Consider the following 13,961-nt stretch of genomic DNA (forward strand, 5'->3'; position numbering starts at 1 on the left):
ATATTCTCTCGATTATTTTATCTTCTGCTCTTATGTCATTAAAAAATATTAATATAATTATGTAACATATATAATTTTGGTATCTCTCTTAGTCTGACTCTTCCCCTTCGACCTGTCCGGCATGGGTGACCCTACCAGTAACTATACGGCCGGTATTCATAATCCACACTTATATTTAAGATCGTTTTAAGTAAATTGGAAATTGTTACACAATTATTTTAATAACTGAACGGAATCTTAAGACGCGATCTAACAATAAGATCATACTTAAAATGATATTAAATATAAAAATAGTCTATATGAATATCGGTGTACATTACCGCCGGCATAGGTCTCAGGTTCACGAAAGTACACAAACCTCCTCACCCGGCAAATGCCTTCGTTAAGGTGGAGATACATCGAGGAGGAAAAATTTTTTTTATTATTTTATTTTATTTTAATTTTCTTTCAATATAGAGTTTTCAAACAGAAAATATAATACATATATAAAATATATATTACATAATTATAATATATACAACGTAAATTACAATTAATTTGCAATTGCATAAAAAACACATTACAAAATATTAAATTATTAACTAACATAAAAAATATTAACATAAACATACTAACATAAACATATTAAATTATTAATTAGCATAAAAATAATTACATTACAAATATATATATTACAAAATATATGACAAAATATAATAAAAATTTAATATAAAATATAATTCGAAATTTAATACAAAATAATTTATTACATGGAATAATTTATTACACGAAAATGTCCAAAATATACGTATAATATAAAATTTACTAAAAATTTTTACATAGTCCAGACGAGACTGATTAGCGATGATTAATTACGCGACATTTATTATTAATAATAGATATGCAATAATAGAATTTAATGTAACGTAATTATATGTAACGTAAATAATCGCGATCAAAAGAGTCATTAATAAAATTATTGATCATTTCTACGATAGTAGAAGAAAGTATTTGCATTACTGGCGCATTTTGCGCGGACTTATTAAAGACAATATTCAAAGACATGGAAAGAGAGACAAAGCTTCGATGTATAAGTCAACGATTAAATTATAAGATAAAGTTAAATTATAAGATCGCGATTTAAAATTCCCGAGAAAACGCGACGATTAAATAAATCGATAATATTCGGAATATCCGATTGCGATATGTATAATATTTATAATATAATAATCGAAGCTTCAATAGACATTATAATCGCGCGCGATATAATTATTATCACATAAATGTAAAGATATTTCGACAGACAATTTGGTGTCTGTAACATTTACGAATATAGTACTCACTGTCATTTATGAATCTTTACAAGATAAATCGCGATTCGAATTCACGAGAAATCGCGACGAATAAATAAATCGATAATATGCGGAATATTTGATCGCGATACCTATAATTTTCATAATATAATAATCGAAGCTCTCAACAGACACGAGCGCGATATAATTATTATCACGTAAATATAGAAAATCGAAGATGTTTCGACAAACATTTGAGGTCTGTAATGTTTGCGAATATACAATTCACCGACCGATATATTTGCGAATTTTTATAAGATAAATCGCGATTTAAAATTCGCGATAAAACACGACGAATAAATAAATCGATAATATTCAAAATATTCAAATGCAGATACGCGAGTGACATACCGGTAATATCCGATAAAAAGAGGAGCGACCTTAAAAATGGAGAACGATATTAACATCTTGTTTCTACATCAGATTTCGCAAGATCAATTTGCGAAGAAAAGTTAAGTGATCCATTGAACGTCGGGAACTTCACTGTAGGAGGGAACGAATCCCGGATCTTCCGGACTATTCCCAATAGCGATGTGATTTCAGTAATAAATCAACGACAATTATCCCTCGTCATTATGTTCAATTCACGAAACTGATATGCACATCAGAAAACATGTTCTTCCATTATAAAGAAATATATTTCTTCATTGAAAATTAAATGGATATAACGATTTTTTTTATAGAAATGTGATTACGAACAATTATATTTATAAATAATAAAATACATGCATCATTGGAGTTTGTGTTAAATGTGCGAACACATAATTTGGGGTACCGTTTGCGCGCGCGAGACGAATCGAACCCGATAACAGCAAGATTTAAAAAATTTCAATTCGAATAGTGTGCAAAATAAAAAATAAAATAATTTTAAATATATAATTAATTCTAGATTAATTCTCTAGATTCTTATTCTTATAACGTTTAAATTAATAATTTTTTTTCTTTTAATCAATATCTTACTGATATAGGGGTACCCATTCGATTCGTCTCTAAATTTTTAAGTATTCGCACATTTTATGTAACATTCATATATAATTTCGCGTATATATAATATATCATATTAATAAAAATTATAAAAATATTTTGGATACGTTAATTTGTGCATGTATTTTATTATACATATATATAAAATGGTATATATCTAAAAACTAATATTCTAAAATGGCGATGGATGTCCAATACCTGCAAATAGTTTCTTAAAAGAAACTAAAGACTAATATTAATATCCCCAGTACCTAGAAATAATTTTTCAAATGAGATAATTAATTAATAATTAGTGAAATATATTCGTTCGTAATCATTTTTATCAAAAAGTTAATAAAAACTAATTATAATACGAAATTACTTGAAAAATAGAAATTTATACACAATGCTATATCCATATTTAATCTACTATTAAACCTTTCTGGCATTAGACAATAATAATTCCAATCTTAATAATGACAGAACATATTTAACGAAGAAAAGAATAGATGCATTTCTCTCACATCTAAATATATATTACTTAAATTAATTCGACTTTAAAGAAGCGCATGGCGTGCGTCGTTGAATGACTACCGAAATCATTGCTGTCGGAAATTGCCAGGAAAACCTGGGATTAATTCCATTCTTACAATAAAAATTCCCAATTTTTAACAGGGCACCGAACTAGACGTCGTGAATGGATCTTACAAAAACCGATGAGAAACAATTCTCCATGATGAAAATCGTTTCGACTCCTCGGCGGTACGAGCCACGCAACTTTCATTAACGTTTATCTAACGAAAGGAACAATGATAACTTTTTTATTAAAATGATAATCTCGTAAAAGAACGCGAAAAGAACGCGGGAAAAACACGGTGTTTTCGCAACCGTAATTTATTAATTTATTTATGAATATTTTCCGATACGAAATTCGTAAATACATGAATATAACCGAAGAAACAAATTATTAAATTGATAATAATTAACTCGCGATTCTATAATATCGAAGGGGATCGTTTAATTTTATATAGCTAATATTTAATCGTTGACTTAACACATCGAATTTTCACACTCTTATTCCATATTTTTTTATATTTAATTAGCGCAATATTCAGGAATATTATTTCACGAGAGGGACAGCAGTAAGATCCTTTATTAAAATGGCAATTTCGTTTAAGAATAGGGAAAGAATGCGGAAATAAATATGATGTTTCCGTAATTTATTAATTTTACCAATATTTATTTCGGATACGAAATTCGTAAATACATAAATCGAATTGAAAGTAAATCATTAAATCCGTATAATAATTGACTCGCAATTTCATAACATCGAAGGCGATCGTTAAATTTTGTGAAGCTAATACTTAATCGCTAACTTAACATCGACTCTTTATACTCTTATTCGATATTTTTTTACTTTTAATTAGCAATATTTGAGAATATTATTTGAGAGAGACGGCAATAAGATCCTTTATTAAAATGGCAATCTCGTCTAAAAACGCGAAAGGAACGCGGAAAAAGCACGGTATTTTCGTAATCATAATTTATTTCATGAATATTCAGTTCCGCGCGATATGGAATTTATAAATAGATTTCGAATTTATTAATGACTCTTTGATATGAAAATACAAACAGTTACTCTTTTAATGAATATTTCAAACATATATACTATAGAATCAAATATGTTAATTTAATGAATTACTATTATATAATCATTATACGTATACTTTGAATAATTTTTCGTGTATTATTATTATGTAATTTTTGGTGTAATTTGCATAAGAATGTATTCATGATATTTCTTAAACACTAATAATTATGTACAATTTTCTTAATATTCCTGAAAAAAATAATTTTAATAATTAAGATTTTATTTTTAAAGCATTTTTAAAAATAAATTCAATTTCATTTTTTAAACTGAAATAAAGCCAAATTACAAATTTCTATATATTGTATTAGAGTGCTAACACGGCCATATTTCATATGGTAAAATATAAAACAAAAGCAACTATTTATAATTAGGCAGAATTTATGCCGGGTATCACAGAATTTAACGTAACACTGTCACTCTCGAAAGATGCAATTGTAATTTATATAATTATTGCTTGTATATTTATTTTAATACTATATTTTAATATTTTATAACTGCTTATATTATTTATTTTTATCTCGTTGCAGTTTATATTTATTTTAATAAATGCCGGCAAAATGAAATGACACAATATGTATACATTAATCTAATCTGTATATGTATCCTGCCCAATTGTAAATGGTTATCCTGACTTTAGTTGTTAGCAGTCTAGTATAATATAAAATTTTTATAATATAAAAATTTTCTGTACAGATTATCAATAAAAATTGATTGATATTATAATAATATATATAATTAATAAATTTTTATAGTAATGCATAATTTATAATAAAATATAAAATTAATATATGTATAACACTTATTATATTACAAGTTATTTCATTAATTAATCATTTGGCTTTACATTAAGTTTAAAAACAATATCTACAACAAATTCTATAATGGATGAGCTATAAGAATAAGATATTAGAATAAGATAAGTGAATAAGATAAATACGCGTTATAAGAATAAATTAGCATCAGATGTAATTGATAAAATTTTTAATGTTCTTTTCAATAAATTAGATAAAATTTATACAAAAATGATCTTTTTTCGATCTTCTTTCTTTATAATTAAAATACTGCAATATATTTTCGCGATGGATGCAATACATTTCGAACAAATTTATTAAAAGTTATTTAATCTATCCTAGCTCATCCATTTTAAGGCAACGGATTTATCTACAATCTCTACCGTTACCTTAAAATTAAATAAAAGTTCTTGTCACTCACCGTGGCATTGATGTGCAGCAGCGGAGTTGTCGTTATCGAAACTACGTTGTCGTTAAAACTACGTCTGTAACATACAAATATAAAATTCATTTATAACAAAGCTCAAAATACAATCAATATTTCAAAAAATTATTATTGTGCGGAATTTCATATCCGTTGTGTAAAATAATAAGCAGATATAAACACGTATGGGAAGATTTTATATATTTTGAAATTATTTTTTAAATAGAAATTTTTATATTTATAAAATTCTTTCTCTCTAATTCCTTTAAATTAAAAAAACGAATTATTATGCGTACGATTTATAACAATTAATATACAAATAATAATCACCATCAGGTTGCTTCGCCGATGCAAGATGCCTCCCCCAGGCCTCTTCCTCCTCTGACAATAGTTTGTTGGTCTGTAACATACAAAGAAGATTCAAATTGTAGTCGCGGTCAAAAAATTATTATTATATGCATTTAATTTTATATCCAACGCACATAAATAATAAGGAGATAAACAATTTTATAAATTTTGAAAAAAATTCTACTAATAAGTAATAATTTAATAATTCTATTAAAAGCTATTCGAACGTAGAAACTTTTAAATTACAGTTTTTATGTAAAAATTTCTCTCTTTTTCTCTTGTTTAAGTCATGTAAATAAAAAATCAAATTACGCGATTAATTACTTAATTTAAATCGCGCGTATGCAATTAATAAATAATTATATATAAGCGATAATTTATTTACCATAGAGTTGCTTCACAGGTGCCTGATGCCTCTCCCAGGCCTCCTCCTCTCATGTTATTGACGCGCGATACTTTCAACGGCACTCCCGCACTCACGAGCGATATTTTTATATCGCTATTTTCGCTATTTTATGCGCGATACTTCACGATTTCCGCACTATTTCGATGCGATTAAAAATTTTATATTTGATCGCGCGATGTATATACTTAATATGTATACCTATACATTAGACGGCACTCCCGGTTTTGGTACGAGCGAAAATCCCATTTCACTTACGAGAATCAACTTCGAGTCAAACGGTCGGGATTGCAACGATACAACGAGCAAGGACTAAGCCCAAACCGGAAAGAAGACGAAACGATTGACGGAAATAGAGGAAAATGAAGTTCACCAGCTCTTTTTCGCGCATAATTATCCTATCTCGTATCGAACCTGGACCCGCTAAGCACGATTTCAGGTGTTCCGCCCGGACATATTATGCCTCTTGCGGTTGCTATATGCTACACCAGGCTAGTAGACGGCAAAAGAAGAGGATACCCACATTTTTTAAATGCTAACATTCAGCAATTTAGAAAATGGGGAGGCAACCCCTTTTACCGAGCGAAAATCGTGCCTAGGGGAATCCACTCGACTCCTCGACGGTTAACACACGCAGTGCGTGTGGCTGTAGACGAGCAAAGAGAAGGGACCCATTGACGACCATTCCGAGCAATCGATCGAGTTCTAACTAATTCGGGCTGAATCACTTGACGAAGCACGAAGCAAGAGTGTACGTTGCATAGCAACGTGTGCAAACTCGAAACATCTCAGTTAGTTGGCATCGGAAGTAGAGACTCGTGACAATAAATGAAATTGGGATTTTATATGAAAAGTCCAAAAGTTTCGCGAAAACGCGACGACGCGAGAATACTACGCGAAAACGCGGTAACGAAGCGCTTGTCGTCCGCGGCACGTTGACGGCACCGACGACGCGAAAGGGTACTTAGCTTCCCATTCAGGCACTTTAAGATTTATCATAAATAGAAAAATTTAAGATAAACCTCAAGGCACCATCCAAGTACTAAGCCCTCCCACCGCGACAAGGTGTACCCCATGGGAGGGTTATATTATATATAATTTTATATATAATATAATATATAATTTATTTTGTAATATACTATATAAATTTTAATTCGCAAATATAAATAAATAAAAATATAAAAGATAAGAGAAAATCTATTATATAAAGCAATGTTCAAAATAATTGATTTTAAAACTAAATATTACGCGCAATTAATTTTTACATTTTTACTTTTAAATAGATATATTTTAATGTTATAAATTGCGTAATTACAAAATAATTTATATTTCTGAAATATAAACTTTTAAAAATATGATAAATAAAAAATTTCTATTTTTTAATATATGAAGTATTTAAATAAATATATTAATATGAAATATTTTGCAAAATATAAGAAGTATCTGAAAATATTAATTAATAAACATTTTATAAATGTTTGAATTATTTTAAAATAAAATGGAATATTTTTTATAAGTATATGTATTATATATGTTACACAATTTAAAATCACTATTGAATCACAATCAAAGAAATAAAACGAAACGAGAAATATGTATATATTTTGAATATATTGTTACGTCCGCGGCAGCGACTTCGAGATATCGAAGCGTGTTCAACACAATGGGATACTCGCGGACCGCATAAAATAAGACACTCTTAACGGAAATTAAAAACTTTAATTAGAAACACAGAATACACAAACAACAAATAATAACAGGGGAAATCTCGCGATAACGATCCGTAATGTAAAACGCGTCCGGATAGCTTGATAGTTATTCTTCGACTCAGCTGACCATCGTTGTTATACAACAATATATACTATTGATAAATAATTTATATATTATTGAGTTCGCGGAACGATATATATCGAATGTGCACGACATAATCGATCGGCACACGCTGACGTTCGCGCAGTAAATAATAACGCGGTTTAAGATATAAGAACTTTAATAAACCACGAGTAACATATAAGAATTCAGAATAATCGTAAAACGGATCACAGATAGACGCGCGTCCGCACAGCTTGACAGCTGGGCTCAGACTCTCTGACAGTCGTTGTTTATAATAATATCTTGACAACGCGCGCGGAAATGATCTTCTTCCGTCGACGTACTTCCCGCCGAAAGAATTCAACAGGTGGCGAATACTCCAGGAAGATGGGACGCGGGGACGTAACAATATAATAAATAATGAATGTGATAAATAATTAAAATATTAATGACTTACATCATATCTTATTGATCCATCCATTTTCAAGACCTCCTTTTTTTCTTTTATTTTCTTCACTTTTTCCTCGTGGCACTCCAATCCTCGTTGCACTCATTTGAATTCCTCGTTGCACTTACACTCATTCACGAAAAGTTCCTCGTTGCACTTGTAATTGTGTTTAGATAAAGAATTTGATAATATATGATACGTCTCACATCACTACTTCACTGCTCAAGAGCCACTGAGCGAATGATCGTAAGTCAGAAACATTACCGCGGTACTGTTTATATCGCCAAGGTTGACTATGTAAAGAAAGAATTTGATAATATGTGAAACGTCTCTCACGTCACTACTCACTGTGCGAATGATAATAAAGCCGTGTAACATATTAACAATAGCGCGATACTGTTTATCAAGGTCGAACACGATGTTATTGATATTTCTCTCGTTGCCGAAATATTTTCTGTAATATAAAATTAATTAATTAAATTGTATATTGTTTAACAAGGATTAACAAGGATTGAGAATATTTAATTCATTGATCGAAATATATTTAATTCTAATATTGTTAAAGAAATATAATAAGCATCAATGATGGAAAGATCATAACATAATTAATTCTCTTATCCTTTTTTATGTATCCCCTGTTTCAATTTTTATTCACAGTAATGAATGATTGCGATTCGATAAAGATTTATCGTTGCAATATAGTTTCATATCGTAAATTAATTTTTAATTAATTAATTTTTATTAATATTTATAGCAAATTATGTTTTGATACTAATCGTAATCATGTTTAGTAAAAAAATTATAATATACGAAGCGTTCTCACCACTACTTTATTACTCGAAAGTCACCATGCGAATGATGACAAAGCCGTAACGTATAGCGCGCTACTGTTTATATTTTATATTGCCAAAGTCGAACACCGTGTTATTGATAATTTGTTGCCGAAATATTTTATATGCTATGATATATATGTATATGTGAAATATTAAATTATGAAAGTATTTTAATTTATAAGATTAATTAACAATTTTATTTATTAAACAATTAATGTTTAAATTAGGAGCCTTTCGTAATATTAATTATTTGGATCTACAATTCGATTGTTTTATTACGCATTTTCAATCTAAATTATATTTAGATCTTAAAGAAATAAAGCGACAAAGCGCATTATGGTGAAATATACTTGATTCTAAATATCATTAAAGAAATAATTATTGTCCGTAAAGATCACAATAAAACAATAATTTATTATTTTAAATTCCCTCCTCCTCTCCTCTCCTGTCAAAGATTCTTCCTGTTAAGATTCTTACTTGATTAAATGAATAAATTACACGGAGCGTATGGCATTCGTCTTTGAATTATTATCGAAATCAGTTTTCAGAAATTGCCAGGAAAACCTGGGATTAATTCCAATCTTACAATAAAAAACCCCAATTTTCACCAAGATACCGAACTGGACGTCGCGAATTAATCTTACAAGAACTGATAAGAAATAATTTTCCATAATAAAAATCGTTTCTACTCCTCACCGATTCTTTCCTGTTCCTCGTGGTACTTGCATTCATTTGAATTTCTTGTTGCATTTGCATTTACTCGCGAAAATATTCGCGATAGCGTTAAAAAAGAAATTCGATAATATACGAAGCACTTTGCATCACTGTCAAGTGTCATCGTGTGAATAATAGCAAGACCGTAAGATATAAATATTAGCACGTTACTGTTTATGTCATCAAAGTAAAACATGACGTCATAGATAATTTGATGCTGAAACGTTTTACGTACTATAACATATACTTTTATACACGCAAAATATTAAATTGTAGAAGTGTTTTAATTTATAGATTAATTAAATAATTATTTATTAAACAATTAATTAATATACAAGACGTTTCGCGTCATTACTTACTGCTTGAATGTCATTGAGCAAATGATAGCAAAACCATAACATATAAACAACGCGCTACTGTTTACGTCTTGTTTACTGTTACGTATTATTTTAGATTCCACTTTGATTTTTGATTAAACATTATAACGAGTAGTATTGAATTTGGCCTCATATAAATGTGGAACGAATCCTACTTCCCTCGTGTTCTCTATCCCTTATAATATAATAAAATACGTTTCTTGTGTAATTATTCTACAATCCGAGAGTGTAAAATGTCTTGCGATCGTTTCACATATGACTAATTATTATTAACCGTATTTTCGAAAGTGAATGTGAGTGCTACGAAGAAATAGCAAAGGACAAATAAAGGGAGAAAAAGGAGATTAGGAAAAAGCATCAAGCAACATACGAAATGATTCGGTAAGTGACTTTATAAATTTTTTATTTTTCATTCATATTATCCTTTAATTAAAAAAATTATTACCATAAAATTATGGTTACCTAATTGATATATTGTCACATTTTCAACGTATAATTAATGATTAATTTTTATAATAATATATAATTATATATAATGCGATAGATTTCGCATAATTTATGTATTTAATCTCTCTTTTTTTCTCTCTCTCCCTCGTTGAGTCTAAGAGATCCAAGAGATCAATTCTGATTGATTCTTATTAATTCTAATATGTTTTTTATTATAGAACTTATAAAACCAAATCAACATGATAAAGTCGTTGTTTATTACGTCTCGTCTTAGGTGGCCTATACTAGGAAATGATGCATTTTCCTTTCAACAACAATCTTCATCCAAAATACTGTACTCACTTAATTTATATATTTAGGTTTAAATGCCTCACATTGAACAATTAGAAGTTTTGATCTTTTGGGAGATAGAGAAAGATAATAAGGTAAGGTAATTGCAACTTTTTTATGAGATCAAGTTTATGTCAAATTACAATAATTCAAAATTATTAAAAAAATTAATTGAATAAAATATTAAAGAATAATTTATCTGATAAAATTATTAATACATATATGAAGTAAAATTCAAATTATTTAAAAAAAGAGAAATTATATATATATATATATATATATATATATATATATATTATATATATATATATATATTACAAAATAAAGAGAGATAATTAAAATATTAAATAATTCAGAAAAGTTAATTAATTAATTTTAACTTTTACTTTTTTAATAATTAATAAATTTTAGTTTTTTATATTTTTATTAATTTAATTTATTCGATTAATTTATATTATTACATTGAAATTTCTTAAATATAATTTAAAAATATCCGGATGATTACAGGAATTGGTTATAGAAAGATGTGTAACGATGCTTTGTAAGCAAGGTTTGAAAGTATTACTCAGCGAATATCGGCGGATAGACCGCAGGCAGCCTAAATTATTCGATGATGGCTGTGAAACGCTTGTGAAACGCATTTGTACAAAGATGCAATTCTGAAAATTAAAAACGGGATTTTTTTAACGTAACTTCATTATATGACTTCAACATTGTATGTTGTATGAAATGCAAAAAGAAATCTATGTAAAACATATTTCAAGCAAAAGACACTTACTTGTCCACAGCTTCTACATATTCGTTTTTGGAATTTATTTGAGCATTTAGTTTATAGCCCATTGCAGATTCTGCAATAAATAAAAAAAAACTGTAAATCTTTGTTACGTAACTGGGCTATAACTAACAACATTAATCATGTTGCATTAGCTGGACTTTTTAAAATTCTTCGTACTCATAAATGTTTTTCTAATTTGCCAGTAGATCCTAGAACCTTATTGCGTACACCAAAATACACTAAAATTAAAACTATTTCACCTGGATTGTATTCTCATTTTGGAATTCGTGTTGCATTAGAGAAATATTTTAGAAAATAAAATTATAGGTTTGATAATATAAGTACTATAAATTTAGGAATTAATATTGATGGATTGCCTTTATCAAAATCTTTAACATCATCATTATGGCCAATCTTAGGATGTGTTTTGCCATATAAAGAAATTTTTATAATTGGGGCATATTATGGACCTAAGAAACCGACAAATTGCAATTTTTGCAAGATTTTGTTGAAGAAATGATAGAATTAGCAAACAATGGGATTTTTCTGCGTGAAAAATCTTATAATATTCAAATTAAACAAATTTTATGCGATGCGCCTGCAAAATCCTTCATACTAAATATAAAACGTCACAGCGGTTATTTTAGTTGCACAAAATGCGTAATTGAAGGTGAATATAGAAACAGACGTATTTGTTTTGTAGATATTCATGCTGCAAAGAGAACGAATAATGATTTCTTAAATGAAACAGATGACAATTTTCATTTAGGCTGTACCAATTTAAAACAAATACCGCAATTACATTTTATAGTAAATATTCCTCTTGATTATATGCATTTACTTTGCCTTGGAGTTATGAGAAAGTGTTTATATATGTGGACAACAGGTGACTTAAAAGTTCGATTACAATATCATAAATGTCAAATATTATTATATCAAACAATTTAGAAAATATTAAACATTACATACCAGTTGAATTTTGTAGAAAACCGATATCTTTGGATTATTTAAAACAATGGAAAGCAACTGAATACAGGCAAATTTTATTATACACGGGCCCTGTTGTCCTTCGGGAAATACTTTCAAATGATTTTTATCATCATTTTCTAACACTTATTGTAGCAACTAGAATTTTATGCTGTAAAAATTTATATAACGATTATTTGAATTACGCTGAAGAATTATTAACTCAAAATTTTCTTCCTTCTTAAAATAAAATTACGCAATTGTTCCATAAGAATGTATTTCTTATCGATTAAATAATGAATTAAAAAGATTTTTGCGATTAAAATGATATCAAACACGGTATCAATCGGATAAATGTAGTTAAATATATATAATCAAAATTTTTATTATCAGACTAATTAAAAATTATTTGATTTACGTCGTGTTTGATATCATTTTAATCGAAAAAATCTCAATAATTCATTAAAATTACTTTCATATCGATAAAATAAAAAATAGAAGTTTCACACACACACACAACTTTGCTCACTTGAAATATCTACCCTATTTTTACAGATATGAAAAAATTGTAATTACGAAAATTATACGATTAAAAGGACCATGATATGCTAGTAATATTGTTTTCGTAAGTGGAAGCGTTTCAGAGATTTCAAGATTATCTTCATATTTTTTAATGGAACCATCCTAATTTTTTTTATATAAATCGATTCCTCGCAATATTCCGTGTAAAAAGTTATAAAGATAGGATAGTAAAAATTGAATAATTAACGAGATATTTGATTCTTTAAGTTGACATAATTTTATATAAATTATAAAATATCTGATAAAATGTTCATTTTTCGATTATTTTTGTATATATACACACAAACAAATAAATATATGCAAAGAAAAAGAACAGATTAATTATTAATATTAAATATTTTGTTAATACAACACAGTCACTATTAATCGATTAATTATATTTTTTTACAGTCTTTTTCAATGGTTTTTCACAGTCTTCTTGTGACATTAACACCGTTCATTATACACTTTACATATTTGTTGATTTTTTATTTTGTGATCGATTAATTTTCTATGTGAGAAAAACTTGTAATAATTTTATAATTTATCATCATATGTCATTTGATAATTTAATAATTTAGATATACATATATCAAAATCATTAATATATACCACATAATGAATACATAATATACAATATAATACATAATAACTAATGAATGTACCGAACTATAGCATCGTGTGCGCTGTGATATATCGAAGTTGTTCCGCGGACGTAACGATATATTTTTTAATAATAACGACAACAAACGTATACTGACCACTTATACGTTTGCGTCGTGATATA

At 28.0% G+C, this 13,961-nt stretch overlaps 1 long non-coding RNA gene across 2 annotated transcripts; it reads right to left on the reverse strand.

Annotated features, from left to right (window-relative positions):
• Positions 1–4,051: 4,051 nt before the first annotated feature.
• Positions 4,052–5,960, reverse strand: LOC145976184 (uncharacterized). Of its 2 annotated transcripts, XR_014440207.1 has the most exons (4): positions 5,894–5,960; positions 5,491–5,560; positions 5,158–5,221; positions 4,052–4,134 (listed from the first exon to the last, which is right to left on the reverse strand). It is a non-coding gene; the product is annotated as an uncharacterized LOC145976184 (long non-coding RNA). The 2 variants fall into 2 exon arrangements; XR_014440206.1 differs by lacking the exon at positions 4,052–4,134 and having other exon boundaries at positions 5,131–5,221.
• Positions 5,961–13,961: the final 8,001 nt, after the last annotated feature.

The sequence above is a fragment of the Camponotus vicinus genome, unplaced genomic scaffold, assembly GCF_025532165.1.
Source record: "Camponotus vicinus isolate PSW18456_S1 unplaced genomic scaffold, iyCamVici1.0 SCAF_8, whole genome shotgun sequence".
In the NCBI taxonomy this organism is placed as follows: Eukaryota; Metazoa; Arthropoda; class Insecta; order Hymenoptera; family Formicidae; genus Camponotus; species Camponotus vicinus.